The 22,176-nt window shown below is 42.9% G+C and overlaps 1 pseudogene; it reads left to right on the top strand.

Annotated features, from left to right (window-relative positions):
- The first annotated feature begins 1,008 nt into the window (after window positions 1-1,008).
- Window positions 1,009-20,542, top strand: LOC141131173 (large ribosomal subunit protein uL13-like; annotated as a pseudogene).
- Window positions 20,543-22,176: the final 1,634 nt, after the last annotated feature.

Here is a 22,176-nt window from a genome sequence, read left to right as displayed (position 1 = left end):
CCTCACTTTTCATTGTACAGTATATAGTCAGATGCCTATAGAAAGGGTACATTGTAATTAAACAGATGCCTATAGAAAGGATACATTGTAATTAAACAGATTCCTATAGAAAGGATACATTGTATATAAACAGATGACTATAGAAGGATACATTGTATATAAACAGATGACTATAGAAGGATACATTGTATATAAACAGATGACTATAGAAAGGATACATTGTATATAAACAGATGCCTATAGAAAGGATACATTGTATATAGACAGATGACCATAGAAAGGATACATTGTATATAAACAGATGCCTATAGAAAGGATACATTGTAACAAATTGTATAATAACTCTCCAGAGAGATTCTGACATTTCACAGAGTATGTAGAGGGATCTTCAGCCATTGAAGGAATTTGATGCACAGAATCTCCAAAGGATCAAATCTCCCCAGCACATCCGATGTGCAAAGCGCTGTTCTCCATTTGGTTGCCGGGGCGGGCTAAATTTTAAGGCTTGATATGTTTGGTAGATATTTACTTGACTCCACCTCATATTTTATTTTTTACCAAAAAGGTGGAATTATAATGAGTTGGAGAGCACTAAAATTAATTTCCACGTATCCTTACCCAAATATGATGAATTTGACCACATGTGCAAATATGATGCAATTTTTTTTTTTAAATACAACCTCCAGCATTGTTTACTACAGGGCCTCTGCCCTTTGGAAAATATAGATTTATTTGGGGGGGGTGTTAAGTTTTTAGCAAAAAATGTCGATTTTTTTAAACTCGTGTAAATAAATTAAAAAGTTGCTCTGGATGTGAAGTGGTTTATATGCTGTTTTCCCGGCCGTCATGCTGAGCCCATTGCTTCAACACTTTGAATGGCTGACCTGGAACAAATATGCATGGAAGGATTTCTATCCTTTGTATGACTCCTGATCTGCATACAGTCATATTTCCTACGTGACAAGTTCACTTTAAAATCGAGAAACCACTCTCGGCTGGCAGCACAAGATGGCGGACTCTAAGGCCAAGGCTAAGGCTCCACCAAAAGCCAAGGTCACACCAAAGGGCAAAGGAAAGACCCCTGGCACAGATCAAGAAGATACCTTCAGAACTAACCAAGGGAGGTCTTCCAGGATTCTACAAGAACTTGATGATGATGATTAGGGATGAGCTTCGTGTTCGAGTCGAACCCATGTTCGACTCGAACATCGGCTGTTCGATCGTTCGCCGAATTGCGAAAGATATGGGCTGTTCGCGCCAAATTCGTGTGGCGCGTCACGGCCCATAATTCACTGTGGCATCGCAGTGCATTGCTTGCTGATGATTGGCCAAGCATGCACTATGACCCGCATGCTTGGCCAATCACAGCACCGCCTTAACAGAGAGCCATAATTGGCCAAAGCCAAGGAGGCTTTGGCCAATTATGGCTCAGGGGATTTAGTACACGCCCCACACTATATAAGGCTGCCTGCACGGCGGCCCTGTGCAGTGTGTTCCGGTGTGCTTAGAGAGAGAGAGAGACAGTGTCATTTCATTTGAGTTAGCTAGATTAGGCAGGACAGTCAGTCAGTTAGCTGCACTTAAAGTGTATTGTGTATATATATGCATCCCAGGTGTTGCATATATATATATATACACTGTATTCAGTTTAGCTAGATCCATTCCTGTTATCTTCTAGACTATTTACATTTAGTGCAGTGCGTCCTGCTCACAGTGTTCAGCTAGATCCGTTCCTGTTATCTTCTTACTGACAGGCAGGCTTGTCTTGTTACAGTATTTTGAAGAAAATTACTGGTGTTCTTTTCATCCTATTAGTACCACAGTCAGGCAGCTAGACTATTTACAGTTAGTGCAGTGCGTCCTGCTCACAGTGTTCAGCTAAACCTACAAGTTAGTGGGGTGCGTCCACCTCACAGTGTTCAGCTAAACCTACAAGCTAGTGGGGTGCGTCCTGCTCACAGTGTTCAGCTAGATCCGTTTCTGTTATCTTCTTACTGACAGGCAGGCTTGTCTTGTTACAGTAAATACAGCTACGTGAAGAAAATTGCTGGTGTTCTTTTGATCCTATTAGTACCACAGTCAGGCAGCTAGACTATTTACAGTTAATGCAGTGCGTCCTGCTCACAGTGTTCAGCTAGATCCATTTCTGTTATCTTCTTACTGACAGGCAGGCTTGTCTTGTTACAGTAAATACAGCTACCTGAAGAAAATTGCTGGTGTTCTTTTGATCCTATTAGTACCACAGTCAGGCAGCTAGACTATTTACAGTTAGTGCAGTGCGTCCTGCTCACAGTGTTCTGCTAAACCTACAAGTTAGTGGGGTGCGTCCTGCTCACAGTGTTCAGCTAAACCTACAAGTTAGTGGGGTGCGTCCACCTCACAGTGTTCAGCTAAACCTACAAGCTAGTGGGGTGCGTCCTGCTCACAGTGTTCAGCTAGATCCGTTTCTGTTATCTTCTTACTGACAGGCAGGCTTGTCTTGTTACAGTAAATACAGCTACCTGAAGAAAATTGCTGGTGTTCTTTTGATCCTATTAGTACCACAGTCAGGCAACTAGACTATTTACAGTTAGTGCAGTGCGTCCTGCTCACAGTGTTCTGCTAAACCTACAAGTTAGTGGGGTGCGTCCTGCTCACAGTGTTCTGCTAAACCTACAAGTTAGTGGGGTGCGTCCACCTCACAGTGTTCAGCTAAAGCTACCTGTAGAAGGTTGGTGGTGTTCTCATACTACAGGCAGGCAGTTGATTTTGCTAGCTGCAGTATCAGTACATATATATATATATATATATATATATATACCCCAGCTTAGTGCAGCTACAGGCCATTAGTATGTCTGGAAGGCCAAGAAGGAGAGGCAGACAGTCACAAGCCAATAAGAGAGGGCAAGCAGGCTCTGTGTCTAGTGCTGGTCATGGAGACGGTGCATCCTCATCAGCACGTGGCCATGGGACACGCTTGGCCTTTTTTTCGGCAGCTGGCCATGTTGAGCCGCAACATGCGGAAGACTTGGTCGAGTGGATGACCAAGCCGTCCTCATCCTCCTCATCCTCTCTCACCCATGCCCAGGGTACTTTGTCTGGCAAAGCAGCGGCCTCTTCCCTCGGCTCAATGTCATCAGTGACTCCTTCCCTAGCCCCACCATGTCCTCCTGAGGAGTCCCTCGAACTGTTTGACCACAGTGTTGGGTACATGCTCCAGGAGGATGCCCAGCGTTTGGAAGGCTCTGATGATGATACTGAGCTCGATGAAGGCAGTAACACGAGCACGGACAGAGGGGGTGCCCAAGAAGGACAGCAATCTGGCAGTCATGCTCCCCCTGCTGCAGCATACTGCCAGGTTTGCTCCAGTGATGAGGAGGGAGGGGATGATGAGGTCACTGACTCAACGTGGGTGCTTGATAGGAGAGAGGAGGAGGAGGAGGAGGAGGAGGAGGAGGCGGCACATCACCAACGAGGCAGGATGCCCTCCAGGGGCCAGCCTAAGGGCAGCACATTGACTGCATCACACCCCAAAGCTCCACATGTGCAGGGCGCTGCAGTCTCTGCGCGTTATTCAAAAAGTTCTTTGGTGTGGGCCTTTTTTGAGACGAGTGCATCAGATCGCACCGCTGCTATTTGCAACATATGTCTCAAGCGTATCTCGCGTGGCCAAAACATCTCCCGCTTGGGTACCACATGCTTGACCAGACATATGTTGACCTGCCATGCAGTTCGTTGGCAAGCGTATCTAAAAGACCCACACCAAAGAACAAAGAGGACCTCTGCTTGCTCCTCATCAGCTGAGATTTCCAACCCCACTAGACCTTCAGTCCTCTCTGAGACCTGCACTGAGAGGAATGAAGGTGTAGAATTAGGTGTGTCACAGCCACGTACTTGTGGGCAATCTGATTTTGGTACACCGACGTCAGATTGTACCAGGCAAATTTCCCTGCCCCAGCTGCTGCACCGCCGAAAGAAGTTTGCTCCCAGCCATCCACATGCCCAACGGTTGAATGCTAGCTTGGCAAAATTGCTAGCACTTCAACTGCTGCCTTTTCAGTTGGTAGACTCTGCCCCCTTCCGTGAGTTTGTGGAATGTGCGGTTCCTCAGTGGCAGGTACCTGTAAAGAACATAGCACATATCATGAGGGACTCCATTTTAGTTTTAAGACACCATTTTAGTTTTACAGGAAAATTGAGAAAACTCAAATGTGAGTTTTAACTGAAACCAATATTATCTTTAAGCTGTTATCTATAGAAAACCTTCTCAAGGTTGCCTATACATTTTAGCTAGAATATGGAGTTTGGCCTAGCTCATGTTTGTTCTTGATAAGATTAGTGTGTCCTTCACTTGTTAAGAAATACATATATAGTAGAAATGATGCAAGATTTTGTCTTATAACACCAGCTAATAGTTAAATATTAACTGAACCTATTTTCATTTTAATGACATGTATAAGGTTAGTAAAACTCCTCCCATCCCTCAAACTGCATAAATACTGTCCCTTTTGACCAATACAGATTAGATGTCATAAAGTGGCTAAGCAAACCTGTCTCCTGTGTCACTTTATTGATATCTCCAGGCCTGGGGGTCAACGGAGGTCTTCCTGCATTACCTGAACCTATCTGGGTGGTCTTAGAAGCCGTAATCTCCTAACAGAACTGGGGGCTCGTCCTTTGGGAAAAAAAAAGCCAAAAAATCATCTGAAGGTAAGTCTCTATTTTGTCTTTATTGACGAAATATTTCTTGCCTCAGCTCTGATTAAAGCTTTTTAGACCCGTAAATTAGTAGGGGATAAGAACCACGCCAGAGGTTAATATTAGAGGGTTTTTGGGAAACCCACAAAGATAAGCAGTACTGCATACACATATATAGAGACATTCCTTTTGGGAAGGGATATGAAGTGGTTAATGAGGAAATAGACTCCGGTGACCCCAAAATCCTTTGCTTTTTCTTATCTATCGCATTAGAAGTTATAAGATAATCTGTTGTGTGTGTGTGGGTCAGAAGACTGGGTGGTAAGAACAGTCGACTCCCACTGTCAATATGGGTCAGAAACAAGGTAAAGAAGATCCTCCCCCTCTTCCCAATCCAGGAGAAACGTGTAAGGATTTTGTAGCCAGAATTTGTGGTACTAATTATGAATTCATAGTCCCATGGGTTTCAAATTTAGCGGGATGGACCGAAGCCATACACAGTGTAGACCCCTTTCCCCGGGATGGCGCTAATGATGAATTTCACATAGATATGATAAAAGGATTGTGTTTAGGAGATAAGAGAGCTTTCCCTTGGTACCCCGGGGATCCTCAATGGGATATGGATTATATGGAAAAGGGAGGAGAGAACTGGTTAAAATACGCCCCATATTGGTTTCAGAGGGATAATAAGAAACAGAAAAAGCCCACCAAATGTTTAAGTAAGGAAGATTATGCCCAGAAACATAGAGAAGAAGCCGATAAAAAGAGATTTGTCCCTGACCCAATAGCCTCACCCCTGCCAATAGTCAGTCATCCTCCACCCGCATATGTACATGTCTATCCAAGTTTAAGAAAGGAAGATATTGATCTTCTGGCTGGACATTATGCAACCAGACAACGGCAGGTCCCCCCCGCTCCACAACCACAACAGCAGATGCCTCCCGCTCCACAACAAGATAGACAGCACCCACAGAGGGCCCGAGTCGAGGTAGGGGAACCAGAAGATGATCAGGGGGCTATAGGAGGGGTAGTTTCACCACCTGGCCAAGAGCAGGAGGAAGAAGACGTTAAAGGGGATAGAATACTTAGTCCCCCTAAAACAAAGAGTGGAACTGTATATAGTAACACTAACCTTCAAACACCTTTCATGACCATTGGAAATGAATTATTAAAAAAGGTAATAGACATTGAGGACATTGACAGGATAGTAAAACATTGCCCCAAACCCACCGCCTCTGCAGGTGGCACTTTAACTTACTTAAAAAAGGCCTGTAAGGGTAGAAATTACACACAGGAAGACATGCGTCTTATCATTGATGGTATCATAGGACACACCAGTTCCTGGAACTGGACAAATGTTCCAAGTATAAACACTATTGACACTGGAAACGCGGGAGCATATGGGCTAAACACAGTACCAGGTAGGGACGCCATGTGGACAGAATTAGAGACTGAAATGATGAGAGTATTTAAAAATAAAAGTTCCCTCCCTACTGCCATAGCATGCAAACAAAAGTCAGGAGAAACTGTAGTTGAATTCTGGAAAAGGTTTCATGAAAATTGGACAACAGAAGCTGGATTAGCTACAACTACTGATGTGGGAGCTTTGTTTATTCAAACTTTTATGAATAATCTAAAACCCCAGTTCGCCTTGGTGGTGAAACAGATGATATCTGAATGGACCACACAGACGATTGACCAATTTCAGGAAACTTTAATACAGAAAGAAGCAGCAGGGTGTTTTGATGTAATAAAAGAGAAAGCAGTGAGTAGCCTTTATCAGGGTGGAGTGCAAACTCAGCCTCCCCAAGATAATGGTGGACAATGGGGCAGTGGAAACAGAGGCAGAGGAAGAGGAAGAACAAAAGGGAGAGGGCATGGTTTTTCCAGACCACCCCAGCAGTCCCGCACATGTTGTTTTAACTGTGGACAACAGGGTCACTGGAGAAATCAATGTCCTTATGAATGGAATAACCCAAATACTCAAGATCAAGATCAAATGCGTACACAGGGACCCCAATCTAGCCAACCGAATCAAGTTGCCCCAAAGCAACAGGGTCCCCGATTCCCTATACAGTGGAATCAACAGCAACTAAAATGATGGTTTAGATCTGTTACATTGGTTAGCAGACAATGGTCACAAGGTTTCTAAGAAAAAGCTACAATGGTGTCAGGAAACTGTTGAATACCTTGGTTTTGTACTCTCCAAAGGAGAAAGGAAGATCAGTCACAAGAGAGCTGCGGCTCTCGTGGGTCTGCCCCGCCCACTTACTAAGAAGGACATGCTATCCTTTCTTGGAATGATTGGTTACTGCCGCCAATGGATACCTGATTGTTCCTACTATGATAATCTCCTGAGGCAAGCCACAGGTACTGACATGCCAGATTGTGTGAAATGGAATGATGAAATGTACAATGCTTTTGTGTATCTTAAAACTGCAATGGTCACATCTCCTGGACTTGGACTACCTGAATATGGTAAAATGTTTCACTTGTTTGCAAGGGACAACTGTAAAACAATGGCGGGGGTCCTGGCTCAGGAGCATGGGGGGAAACTCCGCCCAATTGCGTTTTTTTCAAAAGTTGTGCCGATGCCAGTACAGGGCATGCCGGCGTGTCTCAGAGCTCTGGCATCCTGTGCGATGGTGGTGGAAATGGCTACATCATTCACTCTAGGGCATGCCACCACACTACACACCACTCACAATGTATCCATTCTACTAAAAAACATCCATACCCAGCACATGTCAGCCCAGAGGCTGAGCGGTTATGAAGTAATTTTACTTTCTAACCCAAAACTTGAGATCAAATATGCCTCTCCCACTTCTGGCCCAGCTCCAATCCTGAATGCCTTGCTAGGCTTGAAAGGTGAAGAAGATGAGGTAGTGCCTCAACATGAATGCATGGACCTCATCCACCAAGACACATCCCCGAGACCAGACATGTCTTCAACTGCTCTCCCTGGAGCACAGAATGTCTTTGTGGATGGGTCTTGTTCAAGACCAAATGATAACACATACCATGCAGGGTATGCTGTTGTACAGCTGCCTGATAAAATACTGGAAGCAAACCCTGTCCCATTCCAATCAGCACAAGCTGCAGAACTTATAGCCCTTACTCGAGCTTGTCAGCTTTTTGAAGGGCAGGATGTAAACATTTACACAGACTCCAAGTACGCGTACGGTGTCGCGCATGATTTTGGAGTCATATGGAAAAGGCGGGGCTACATAGCAGCAGACGGTAAATCCATCTCACATTCCACGCTTGTCACAAGTCTGTTAGAAGCTATACAATTACCAAGGTCCATAGCTATACTACACTGTAGGGCACATACAGGGCAACAGGATGACATAGCCAAAGGCAACGCCTTAGCTGACAAAGCAGCAAAAGAAGCAGCATCCACACAGCCTGCAAACATACAAATGCCATTACTCTCACCAGAAATTCCTCTTTTGGATCAAACATTGCGTGATCTCCAAGCATATGCCACAGACCAAGACATCCAGCAATGGAACTCAATAGGTGTGCAGACAAACCCAGAAACTGACCTTGTCTGCCAAGAGGGGAGACCATGTATCCCTGTAGCCAGTGCACCCATTTTTATTTCACAATACCATGGGATAGGTCACAGAGGGTGGAAAGTCACATGTGAACTTTTGGATAAGGATTTTTACATTCCAGGTCTTCCCTCTCTCGTTAAGGCATATGTTTCCAGATGCATCACATGCATTCGGAATAACCCTAGCAACCCTCACAAAGCAAAACACGAACATCTGATATATCCATCTACACCATTCACTCATCTGCAGATAGATTTTACACACATGCCCAAACTAGGTAAAAGACAGGAATATTTGCTAATAATAGTGGACATGTTCTCAAGATGGATAGAATTGTTTGTAACTACAAAGGAAGATGCACAAACAGTAGTGAGGATTCTGATACAAGAAATTATCCCAAGGTGGGGTTGCCCACTACAGATCAACTCTGACAATGGTCCTGCATTTGTGGCCAAAGTTTGTCAAGACCTGGTAAAAACACTGAAAATAGAATGGAAGTTTCATATTCCTTACCACCCCCAGAGTTCAGGTATAGTGGAAAGGATGAACAGAACCATTAAAGATAAGATCAGGAAGGCCACTGGAGGTACGTATGCAAATTGGAAGAAGGTCCTACCAGCTGTACTAGCCGAGGTAAGAATGACACCCTCTAAAAAGACAGGATACTCTCCTTTTGAAGTCTTAATGGGTAGGCCATTCCCCACCCCATGGGCCAGACAGCCACTTATGTTAGAAAGAGGGGACCTAGATCTTATTCAGGAAGAATATGTAAAAAAACTTATTGAAACTTTGGATAAAGTTGAAAGGAATGTTGCTCGCACCTCTCCTTCTTCTTCACAGGAACCTACACACCCTTTCCAGGTGGGTGACACCGTGGTGGTCCAGAGATTGAATCGCACCAAGAAACAAGAGTTTCCCTTCGGACCCCCAACCACAGTGATCGCAGTCACCCGCACAGCTATTTTGGTAGAAGGACAACAGGCCTGGATTCATGCAAGTTGCGTAAAGAAGGTCAACCAGGACCCTAAGAAGCAAGGCAAAGATAAAGCACAGAGAGGTGAAGCAGGTGATATAAATCCTCGAAAACAGAGTGAAGCAGGTGGTCAAGACTCTGAACAAGATGACGTCGCTTATTTCACCACGGACTTCTGGGAAAGCCTTGTGCCTCCTATGCTGGGCTGCCCTGATTGTGTTCCTGCCAACTTGGCTGATAACTAACTGTATTTATTATTCTGAAGATTTGGGACTCATAAAGGGTATTTGTGGGGCCTCTAACACTCTACAACAGAATAATACACATGACAGACACAAGAGAAATGAAAACTCAGAAAGTTTTACAGATAAAATGTTATTATTGAAGTTTAAATATAGCTACGCCCAGAAATCTGGATTTGAAAAATGTTGGATATGTAGTAAACTCCATCCTAGCACTGCTAGAATCCCCTTAATGGCAGTACCTCTAAACTTCACCCCACTCCTTAATGGCACACCTCCTGTCGTCCTCACAGAAGTCATAAGAACACTTTCAAATAATACCCTTACTTTCCAAATTACTGGTAGAAGTCATTCCCCAGACTGGTGTTTTAGGCTGGGAAACTCCACAAATGGAGCTGAAGTTTGCCAACAAGCTAATATTAACTTTTCAATGACTTCAATTGAAAGCCCTTTCTTTCATACTTCAGAACCTGCCCTAAACACCACTCTAATAAACTTTCTTAACTCCAGTTCCACTTCCACAGTAGGACAATTATTGTCGAGTTTAACTTTTTCCAGTTTTTCTGATGAAATGATGACAATATTCAACAAACGATCCTTAGCTCTAGGAAACAGTATTTATATTTGTTGTGGAAAAATCTGTCACCCTTGGATCCCCACCGAACCCCAAGGATGGTGTTATCTTGCATCCCTAGTCCCCATCATGGGCGTAGTAGGAGATAGCAAGGGAAGACACCTCCTTGAAGCTAGCATACATCCTAGGTACCCTCTCAAACACCGTAATACAAGGGAGTTATTTCTTACAAAAGATATGGCATGGGCTTGGTTCCCCTCATGGACTGGGTGGGGAATAGACTTAATGAAAAGGTTGAATAATTACACTGGAATCATTGATGAAATAATGGAAAAGAATTCTGATGATATTACTAAATTAAATATAGAAACTAGGGCAATTAGAAAACAATTAGAACTACACGAGTTAGCCATAGAAAGCATGAGTGCTGCCTTAACTGGGTTATGTGAAAACACAGAAGATTATGAGTGTTGTACCTGGTTTCATAACATAAGTATGGAGGTACCAGATTATTATGATATAATTGCACAACACCGGAAAGAAGTAAACAAATTACAAGATGAAGCTAGAAACATTGCTAAGACATGGGATCCTTTTGCAAACCTAAGTTCTGGGATAGGAATTTTGGCATGGATAAAGAGTGCTGCCATAACTATAATTATGATTGCTCTTTTTGTTTTGTTCCTATATGCCTGTTATAAGCTTATAATGTGTATAATTGTTAAGGCATCCCGAACCCCTGATCCTGCTGCTGCGAATAGAATTTATCTGAGTATGTATTATGATAGAAGAAAATTTACATAACTGTGAAAGATAGTGAGCCATATAAATGATGTCTCAAAGAGGGGATTGTAAAGAACATAGCACATATCATGAGGGACTCCATTTTAGTTTTAAGACACCATTTTAGTTTTACAGGAAAATTGAGAAAACTCAAATGTGAGTTTTAACTGAAACCAATATTATCTTTAAGCTGTTATCTATAGAAAACCTTCTCAAGGTTGCCTATACATTTTAGCTAGAATATGGAGTTTGGCCTAGCTCATGTTTGTTCTTGATAAGATTAGTGTGTCCTTCACTTGTTAAGAAATACATATATAGTAGAAATGATGCAAGATTTTGTCTTATAACACCAGCTAATAGTTAAATATTAACTGAACCTATTTTCATTTTAATGACATGTATAAGGTTAGTAAAACTCCTCCCATCCCTCAAACTGCATAAATACTGTCCCTTTTGACCAATACAGATTAGATGTCATAAAGTGGCTAAGCAAACCTGTCTCCTGTGTCACTTTATTGATATCTCCAGGCCTGGGGGTCAACGGAGGTCTTCCTGCATTACCTGAACCTATCTGGGTGGTCTTAGAAGCCGTAATCTCCTAACAGTACCCAAACGCCACTTTTTCTCACAGAAGGCGATTCCGGCTCTCTACCAGCATGTGGAAGGCAATGTCCATGCCTCGCTGGACAGGGCGGTCAGCGGTAAGGTGCATATTACCGCTGACTCATGGTCCAGCAGGCATGGACAGGGACGTTACCTAAGTTTCACGGCGCATTGGGTGACTCTGCTGGCAGCTGGGAAGGATGCAGGACAAGGTGCAGTAGTGTTGGAGGTTGTTCCGCCACCACGCCTCCAAAATGCTAATGATTGTGACACACCTCTCTCCTCCACCCCCTCCTCTTCTTCTTCCTCCATGGCCTCTTCCTCGGAACCAGCGGTGCTCCGTAGTCGTTCAAGGGGCTACGCAAGTACGCAGGCCAAAAGATGCCATGCGGTGCTTGAGCTGGTGTGCTTGGGGGACAGGAGCCACACTGGGGCAGAGGTTCTGTCAGCTCTGCAGGGGCAGGTTCAGAGGTGGTTGACGCCACACCAACTTAAGGCAGGAATGGTGGTTTGCGACAATGGCACCAACCTCCTCTCTGCCCTCCGACAGGGACAAATGACCCATGTGCCCTGTTTGGCTCACGTCCTTAACTTGGTGGTGCAGCGGTTCTTGGGCAGGTACCCGGGCTTACAGGATGTCCTGAGGCAGGCCAGGAAAGTCTGTGTGCATTTCCGCCGGTCATATAATGCCAGTGCTCGGCTGACGGACCTCCAAAAGGAGTTTAACCTGCCCAAGAACCGCCTAATCTGTGACATGCCCACCAGGTGGAACTCAACGTTGGCCATGCTGCAGCGGCTGCACACGCAGCAGAGGGCCATCAATGAGTACCTGTGTGACTATGGCACCAGGACAGGGTCAGGGGAGCTTGGTTTTTTTTCCCCACGCCAGTGGGCCATGATCAGGGATGCATGCACTGTCCTGTCACCATTTGAGGAGGCCATGAGGATGGTGAGCAGTGACAGTGCATGCATCAGTGACACTGTCCCCCTTGTCCACCTGTTGGAGCACACGCTGCGTGGAATAATGGACAGGGCACTTGAGGCAGAACAGAGGCAGGAAGAGGAGGACTTCCTTAGCTCTCAAGGCCCCCTTTATCCAGACAGTGTTCCTGCGTGCCCGCCGATCACACAGGAAGAGGACGAGGAGGAAGAGGAGGAGGAGGAGGAGGAGGAAGATTGTGTCAGTATGGAGGTGGAGCCTGGCACTCAGCATCAGCAGCAGTCTTTAAGGGATCAGTCCCAAGAAACACATGGACTTGTACGTGGCTGGGAGGAGGTGGCTGCGGACCATGTCGTCCTTAGTGACCCAGAGGACTCCGGACCGAATGCCTCAGCAAACCTACGCTGCATGGCCTCCCTGATCCTGCAAAGCCTGCGTAAGGATCCTCGTATTCGTGGTATCAAGGAGAAGGACCAATACTGGCTGGCAACCCTCCTTGATCCACGTTACAAGGGTAAGGTTGCGGACCTTATCTTGCCATCGCAGAGGGAGCAGAGGATGAAACATCTTCGGGAGGCCTTGCAGAAAGGTCTGTGCAACGCGTTCCCAGAGACTGGGAGGTTACAAACTCCTGTTTCTGGACAACGTGTTGCTGAGGCTTCGGTCAGTCAAAGAAGGAGCGGTGGAGAAGGTGGCCGTCTGACCGATGCGTTCAGACAATTTTTTGGTCCGCAGCCCCAAGGTATGATTGGTTCCAGCAACCATCGCCAGCGTCTGTTTTACATGGTGCAGGAATACCTAGGGGCAAGATCAGACTTGGACACCTTTCCCACCGAAAATCCTCTGGGTTACTGGGTCTTGAGGATGGATCACTGGCCAGAGCTTGCACAGTATGCAATTGAGCTACTGGCCTGTCCTGCATCCAGCGTTCTTTCGGAACGCACATTCAGTGCTGCTGGAGGCGTGGTAACCGATCACAGGGTGCGTCTGTCCACTGACTCGGTCGATCGACTGACCTTCATAAAAATGAATGAGTCTTGGATCACCACCAGCTACCAAACACCTGATGCTGATGTAACCGAATAATTTTTTTTGAAATCTCAGATCCCTTCAAAGACTGCCTATGCTGATGCTGAGTGACTATCCCTGAGTAATTATCCTCTTCCTCCTCAATCATCACGCTGATAGCGTGTAAGAACATTTTTGGTTCTGGGTGCCACCACCAGTGCCTAAGGCACAATTTTTCAGCCCCTGTTTAACAGGGGCGTGTAATTACGATTTTTGATGTAATACTTTGCAGCAGGGCTCGTTCCTGCATTCCAACTAGAGTGTCTGTGAGGGGTTGCAGTGTTGTGGCACCAGCACCAGTGCCTAAGGCCCAATTTTTCAGCCCTCGTTTAACAGGGGCGTGTAATTACAATTTTTGATGCAATACTTTGCAGCAGGGCTCGTTCCTGCATTCCAACTAGAGTGTCTGTGAGGGGTTGCAGTGTTGTGGCACCAGCACCAGTGCCTAAGGCCTAATTTTTCAGCTCCTGTTCAACAGGGGCATGTAATTACAATTCTTGATCTAATATTTCACAGCAGAGCCCTGTGAGGGCTTACAGTGTTGTGGCCACAGCAACACCTAAGGCCCAAATTTCTGCTGAGTATATAGGGCAGGACCCTACTTTCAAACAACTAACTTACAAACGACTCCTACTTGCAAACGGAAGGAGACAACAGGAAGTGAGAATAAATCTACCCCTAGGAAGGGAAATTCTCTCCTGTAAGAGTTAATATGGGAAAAACATTTCTCCTTTCCACTGATGCTTTCCAATCCATTGGGACAAAAAGTGAGGTGAAATCTTCTGAAGAGGAGGAAAGACAGCAAAACAAATGTCACAGGGGTGATAACCCTTCCCTATGTTTTCCAAAAAGCTTAAAAAAGATTTTTTGGCTGGAGCTAAACACGTTAAAAATGTACTCGTTCTAAATTACAAAGAGATTCTACTTAACAACAAACCTACAGCCTGTATACTGCTGTTCAGAGTATATAGGGCCTGGTGGCCCCACACCTTTCCTTATTTTAATTTGGGTGCGGAGTTCCCCTTAATATCCATACAAGACCCAAAGGGCCTGGTAATGGACTGGGGGGTACCCATGCCGTTTGTCTCACTGATTTTCATCCATATTGCCAGGACCCGACATTACATTAAACCCGCAAGCAGTTTTAAATGAGATTTTTTCCTTTAAAAATGACATTTGGTGCAGGGACTGTTCTAAACACGGGAAACACGCGTCACTTTACAGGCATACTATAGACACCCCTGACTCGGTTGAATTGATGATAGGCAACTCCTATCCTCATATTGATTAGTGGTTCCAAATTAATAATAACTACTGCAGTAGGGAACAGACACAAAAGATACGCTCAGCATCTTTCCAAATTACTGTTCTGCTTTATTATGACGCAATTGAAGGTTTTTATGCACATGATTACGTAGGTATCACATTAATATTACAATTGTACATTTATGGTAACAAGGGGAGATACATAGGCAGGCTTATTCTAATCAGGACTCGAAAGAATGTAAACATTTACTGAAAACATTATTAGTGCTGTTGCACAGTGAGGGCAGTGTGCAATACATACAAAATACAATACAATTATATACAGAACTTACAAATTTCCATTACAGTCTCCCCTCTTTTGATCAATATTTTGATCACTAACCATACCTGCTATCACCTTTAACCTGGAACCTCCACACGCTTAGGTAGAGGTAGTCCTGGCCAAAGAGGCAAAAAACTCCATTGTGGAGAAAATAATAGCTGAGCAACTTTTTCATTACAAAATGACTTTTCATTGTGAAAAACAAATGATTGATAAGACATATTTACAGAGTACTGGCTGTACACTCCTGTGGCCAGAATGGCCTTCTAGCTGAATTGTGGACATGCTGACTTATCAGCACATGTAAACACAGACAATTCTACATGAAATGGAAGACGCACAAAAGACAAATATGACTTCAACTTGGCTGAACTACTTTTCAAATATATATATATATATCCCTTACAATTAAAGTAATTGAATAAAAAAGTACCCTAGACTGTGATCACAAGAGGGAAACAAATCAAACACAGAGATTTCTTTAATTAAGTCATTTTTGCAGTGTCTGGTGTGGATCCAGGTGACTTTTCCTTCAAGTTTTGCAAAAACTGTACATGAAATAGATGCTGTATTGAGTCTCCAAACATTTCCTTATATATAAATGTCTCTTAACAATCCAAAAGTCACCTGGCTTTAGTTTTAGATCCTTCCAAACTTTTAGGATCTGGAATTAGGGAGAAAACACATAAATGAGTTTGTAAAAAACCTTAAAAGATCATCAGCATTCTCCGTGAGATCCGAATGGAGGACTTCAGCTGCTGAGACAAAATATAAGCAAGTGAGTAACACACTCCCAAACCAAATCCCATAGGGAGAGAGTCCAACATCCCCCTTAGGGGCTTCATAAAATATAAGAAAACATTCAGGCAAAAGTTTTCTAGTTTCTTACTCTACTTTGTCTGATACATTGTAGACAGTAGGGGGTGTAAAAATAAAACCTCAAAACTTCTAGTAAGGACTCTCCTATAAAAAATTATTTCCTCTGTTACTCTCTGTACTTTCTGCACCCTATACTTACAAACTACTTCTGATAACACTTTTTACTGTGGCCTTTGCAGTAGCATTTGCCACTGGACATCCACAAAACATGTCCATACAGACAAAATGCATACTTGTAAGATCCTAACTTGGGCATCTGGATTTATCTTTTTTGTAATCTCTGGAAGGGATGTTCAGCTTTTGGTAACACCTTTGGTAACAGGTAAAACAAGAAGTGGTGTGTTATAAAAACAACTGCGGAGAACCCTGGCTCTATCCCATGCTCATTTACTAAGGCAGCCATAACTTCTTGTGACTGATGACACGGTCCATGTGTCAAGCTGAAGGGAAAAGAGTGGCTGACAGACATAAATGATCACCTTTTCCAAAGTCCTGTTTCATAAGAAGTTGCCCCCTGTGGACCACTTGTTCTTCTCGTTCTGGGGTCCTTAAAGTTGAATTATTAATCCCAGCTATACTGGGCCAGAACTAGGGTGGAATCTGTGAGTTGCACAGACCCATCAAGTGTCCGGGGCTGTAAATGCAGCATCCTTAGAGTCACCTGGTCTGCTTCCATGTGTGAAAGTTAATATGGCTACCTCAGCAAGAACCTGGAAGGCTGAAAACAGCCAATCAAATTAACTTGGCATGCTTGGTTGGTTTACCTGCCGAAGTAAAAACAAACTTCTGGCCCTTCAAATGGAACCAAAAGCTCTCTATATCTTGACTATCTATATAAATATACACTCTTTTTATAGCTCACAGGCTTTGCTAAAACATGGAGCTCTGTTTCTTGAGCTGGGGAAAAAGGATCCAATGACTCTGAATACAGAGTATCCTTCTGGGTGATAAACTGCATACTCAAATCTACAAAAAATGTAATATCTGGGTCTTCAGGGAGTGTGTCCTGCACTGGGCTCACAGCAGCTGATTCCCACATCAATTTAACACATGTGTCTTTTCCTTTCTTTTGAATAAATGTACGCATTTTTCATTGTTAGATTTGTACATAAACTCATATTTTAAACCTTTCATTAAACAAACATTTAGTTAGCTGTATATTTGCTGCACAGAATGTCGGACCATTAAAAATTAAATGTTTGACCAAAACAATATCTAACTTTGTCTAATAGCACCTTTGCATAAACCTGCAGCTCTGATATATCAGGATGAACCTTTCATTACTGGGTCCAGCTTCCATAAATATATTACAATGGCTTGTTTTCTATCACGCTATTTGTGTAAGAACTCCAGTCTCATGTTTCAAAAGACAACTTTTTCCTGGCAATATTATAATAAATGATAACAATACCCTGCGGTCATGCAGAGATGCCCATAAATCCAAAATATTCTTCTGCTTATACCACTGTACTTACAAGAAAAAGGGGCGCATCATTTCACAATCCACACATTCTGCTTTGGATTTCAAAAATAAAAATAAATAAAAACAAAAGGATCAACAATCTGTATGATGGACCAGAAAGCATCAAAAACTATAAAACAACTGGCTGCAGGTGCCGTCTATCCTAACAGGGTGTGTGGACTTGATGTGATGGGTCTGTTATATTTAAATTTTATTTATAACAACTCTCACATCATGGACTGACATCAAGTTATTATCAAGAACCTTGAAATTTCATTTTTGTAGAAAAACTTCTTATGTATTCCATCCATCTTGGCTTTGTTAAATATTATGGCAGCTTTATTCAAAATAACAACCTCATCTTAATCTTTTTTTTCTCTCAATAAGGGCTTATTGAATAAATGTAAAATTGCAAAATTGTTATCTTAATCTAAACTAATCCCATTCATTACAAATTTCCCCATTAACCTGGATTTCATTTCCAACCAAAGGTTGTCTAAACCAGTTTCAATATATCTATATTATTAATAAAATTGTTAAACTCATATTAGAAATTAATACTCATTATTACTTAATTTTACTTAATTTCCCTTTTTTAAATGCACTGTTTCCACTATCAAAGGATATTCAATTTGTGTAATACATGGTTAAATGTAACCTTCATTTTACCATGTTTGGAAAACAGATTCAAAATAATTGTGATCACATTGTTTACCATTAGATTCGTTAACCCGGCACATTTTGTTATAAATGTTTTGTCTAAAAAACAGAAATTGGCATGGTGTCCTTCCAGCTTATCACTGACCTCTCATCCCAGCCACATTTCTTTCAGGAGAGCACAAAGGAGGGGGTCACATCTGCGTACATGACACACACAAGCAATAGAACTAAAGGTCCCAGCATTCGCACACACATACACCAATATCTCTCTAAAATCGCTTACATTTTTCCCATTTGTACACAACACATGCATATCATTCTCTCACTTTCTTTTAACTCTTTAATATTTCCCTGCCTAAATTCTGCTTTCCTTATTTTGTTTAAATAACTTTTATATCTAGCTTCTATGATTCTATGATCAGATGGGGAGCCACAGTGCTCATCCCATCTTCCCTCTCTGACAACATATAAAGTATTCTGTTTTACCTCTCATTTCTCTGTTTCTGACTCTAATAGTTGTAGTGCCTGACCCCAAATTCATCCCACAACTTAACATGAAAATGTCCCTTTCTGTCTAGTGTTAATGTCACCCTTGATCCATCCTGCTCACATAGATAGCTGTTTCTCTAGCTGTTTACTCTGCATGATTCTTAGTCCCTGTGGACCTTGGTAACCCAGTTACCCATTGTGGACCCATGTCCACTCTAACCATTAATCTAGGGGCTCAGTATAGGCGGAACCGCACCTTCAGTTCATATATAGCGCTCCTCTTCGCTGGGCATTTTTGAGGGTCTGTTACCCTTCATTCCCTTACTTAATTCAATGCCCATAATGACTGGCCAGTCTTCTCTCTTCTCTACGTGTGTCTATACCCTCTTGCCTCTAAACTACTTTATCTAGCAGATGTACTACATATACCTGTGAACAGCACTATTCTTCCCTTTCTTATCTATAACACTCCGATGGACAATAGACAGGGACAACATAACATATAACCACCAATCAATACAGTTCGATTAAGGGGAGTAAAATAGGTACCCTTTGTCCCGAAAATGCCTTACCGATCAAGGAAGTCTGATAACTCAAATGTAAGCAAAAGGCTTACCTCAGCCGGCTGATTATCAGAAATTCCCGGATCGTCTCAAGCTCCTCGTTTCGGAAACTCAGGGTCACCTGGAATCCCCTCCTAAGGCAAAGCTCGCCATGCTGACACGGTTAAATTGATGATAGGCAACTCCTATCCTCATATTGATTAGTGGTTCCAAATTAATAATAACTACTGCAGTAGGGAACAGACACAAAAGATACGCTCCGCATCTTTCCAAATTACTGTTCTGCTTTATTATGACGCAATTGAAGATTTTTATACACATGATTATGTAGGTATCACATTAATATTACAATTGTACATTTATGGTAACAAGGGGCGTTACATAAGCAGGCTTATTCTAATCAGGACTCGAAAGAATGTAAACATTTACTGAAAACATTATTAGTGCCGTCTGCACAGTGAGGGCAGTGTGCGATACATACAAAATACAATACAATTATATACAGAACTTACAAATTTCCATTACACCCCTCAGGTACGATATTTAAAGGAATATTTCACTTTTTTTTTTTTTTTACTTTAAGCATCATTAAAATCACTGCTCCCGAAAAAACGGACGTTTTTAAAACTTTTTTTTGCATTGATACATGTCCCCTGGGGTAGGACCCGGGTCCCCAAACCCTTTTTAGGACAATACCATGCAAATTAGCCTTTAAAATGAGCACTTTTGATTTCGAACGTTCGAGTCCCATAGACGTCAATGGGGTTCTAACGTTCGTGCGAACTTTCGGTCCGTTCGCAGGTTCTGGTGCGAACCGAACCGGGGGGTGTTCGGCTCATCCCTAATGATGATGATGGGTGATGGGTTCAAGGCTCCAAGTCATGTTCTGGTCCTAGATGGCAGATCACATCTCCTTGGTCAGCTCACCACCATTGTTGCTAAGCAAGTTTTGCTTGGATGTAAAGTGGCTGTTGTGAGATGTGAAGGTATCAACATTTCTGGCAGCCTTTACCACAATAAACTCAAATACCTTACTTTCCTGCGTAAACGAAGCAACACAAACCCTTCCCGTGGTCTATACCACTTCAGAGCACCTAGCCGCATCTTCTGGAGGACTTTAAGAGATATACTGCCACACAAGACTAAGTGAGGACAGGCCGCTCTGGAGCGACTGAAGGTCTTTGATGGTATCCCACCTCCTTATGATAAGAGGAAGCGTATGGTGGTCTCTGCTGCCCTGAAGATTGTGTGCTTGAAGCCAATGCGTGAGTTTGCTCTCCTCAGCTGCCCTTGCCCATGAGGTTGGCTGGAAGTACCAGGCAGTCACTGCCACCCTGGAGGAGAAAAGGAAAGTAAAGGCCAAGCTGCACTATAACAAAAAGAGGCTGGTCATGAAACTGAAGAAGCAAGCAGCAAAGAATGTTGAAAGTAAAATTGCAAAGTACACAGATGTCCTCAAGAAATATGGTGTCCTCACTTAAACATGCCCACAGACCTGGAATAAAATATTTGGAAAAAGTAAAAAAAATGTAAAAAACTGTTTATTTACCAGATTTAATTGTAATAATCTGAAGCCCGAGATGACCCCACTACTGGCTCAGAACATTTCTGTGTGCACAATGGCTGACATTATAAGGGTTGGCGTTCGTAAAATAAAATGTAAAGTCAAAGTTTTAAAGCTTCTTGTGAGGCTGATGAATTATTAAGAGAAAGAAACTCCTACGTGTGTCTGGGAAGGAAGGCTGACAGTGACAAGGATCGGTTCTTCTGTGTCTTCTGCACTAAGGAACAATAGCAGAGGAGGTTTGCAACATAAAGAATATAAAACAGCAAGACTGAAAAAGAGAAAAAGGAGGAAACATTCACATTGTAGATTTTTCGTTTTCATTTCCAATATCAGTACCGGATTCTGACCAATGGCCGCAATGGAAAGCCAAGCTCCGCCTTCATTTATGTCTTTTACAAGAAACAGACCAACCTCCGGACTTCATTCCTTGCAATGAAGAATCCAGTTATAACAAAATCTCCACAGATGGATTTTATAAAATATAACAAATGTATGTGGGGTATCAATAAAAGATAAATTGTCTATTAGGTCTTAGATGTCACCCCCCCCCCCCCCAATTAAATAAAAGGGCCCTTGTGGGCCACTGAGGCAGCCTGGCGGGACTAAGTCATTGAATCGTATCTCCAGGCAAAAGCTTTGATTTTAGTTTTGGAGGGAGGGAGAATGGTTAGACCCTCTGTCAATGTTTTATTGTTGTGCATGTCCCCCATTGAGAAGATCCCATTGGTATCCAGTTGAGGACACTGGACATGCTACACACGCCCCCCCCCCCCCCCCAAAAAAAAAGTCCTCAAAGTACACAGGCTGTGTGTAGTGTGACCAGTCCTTCTGCTCCTCGACTGCACCCCCCTTCCCCCCATCCCCCACCCATATTGCTGGCAATTTTCAGCTCTGACAATGAAGCCAAGAGTTGCTGTGTACATACTGCAGCTGTCAAAAAAATGACCATCTGACTCAACACAGTTCAGACAGGAGATAGAGAGATACAAAGTAACATTGTTTATAAACATTGATCAGATGAGAGATACAAAGTAACATTGTTTATAAACATTCATCAGACAGGAGATAAAAAGGGACATTGTTTATAAACATTCATCAGACAGGAGAGAGAGATACAAAGTAACATTGTTTATAAACATTATTCAGAGGGGAGATAGAGAGATACAAAGCAACATTGTTTATAAACATTGATCAGACAGGAGATAGAGATAAAAAAGCTACATTGTTTATAAACATTGATAAGACAGGAGATAGAGAGATACAAAGTAACATTGTTTATAAACATTGATCAGACAGGAGATAGAGAGATACAAAGTAGCATTGTTTATAAACATTGATCAGACAGGACATCTGTTTCTATATACAGCAATATAGAATAGAATTGCCCTTATAGAATAGTTCTCACCTCCTCGTTGATTTGGAATGCTGTGTTTGTACAAATGCTCCCCCATTGGTTTGTCCATGGTTTAGGTCAGACATGGTAGTAATATTCACCCAAGCCAGAAAGATTAGGAGGTTGTGCATCTCTCTATGGGATTCAGAAGGCCG

This window comes from Aquarana catesbeiana, linkage group LG03, assembly GCF_042186555.1.
Source record: "Aquarana catesbeiana isolate 2022-GZ linkage group LG03, ASM4218655v1, whole genome shotgun sequence".
NCBI lineage: Eukaryota > Metazoa > Chordata > Amphibia > Anura > Ranidae > Aquarana > Aquarana catesbeiana.
The sequence above is the reverse complement of the archived record's forward strand: the minus strand, read 5'-3'. Positions and strand labels throughout refer to the sequence as shown.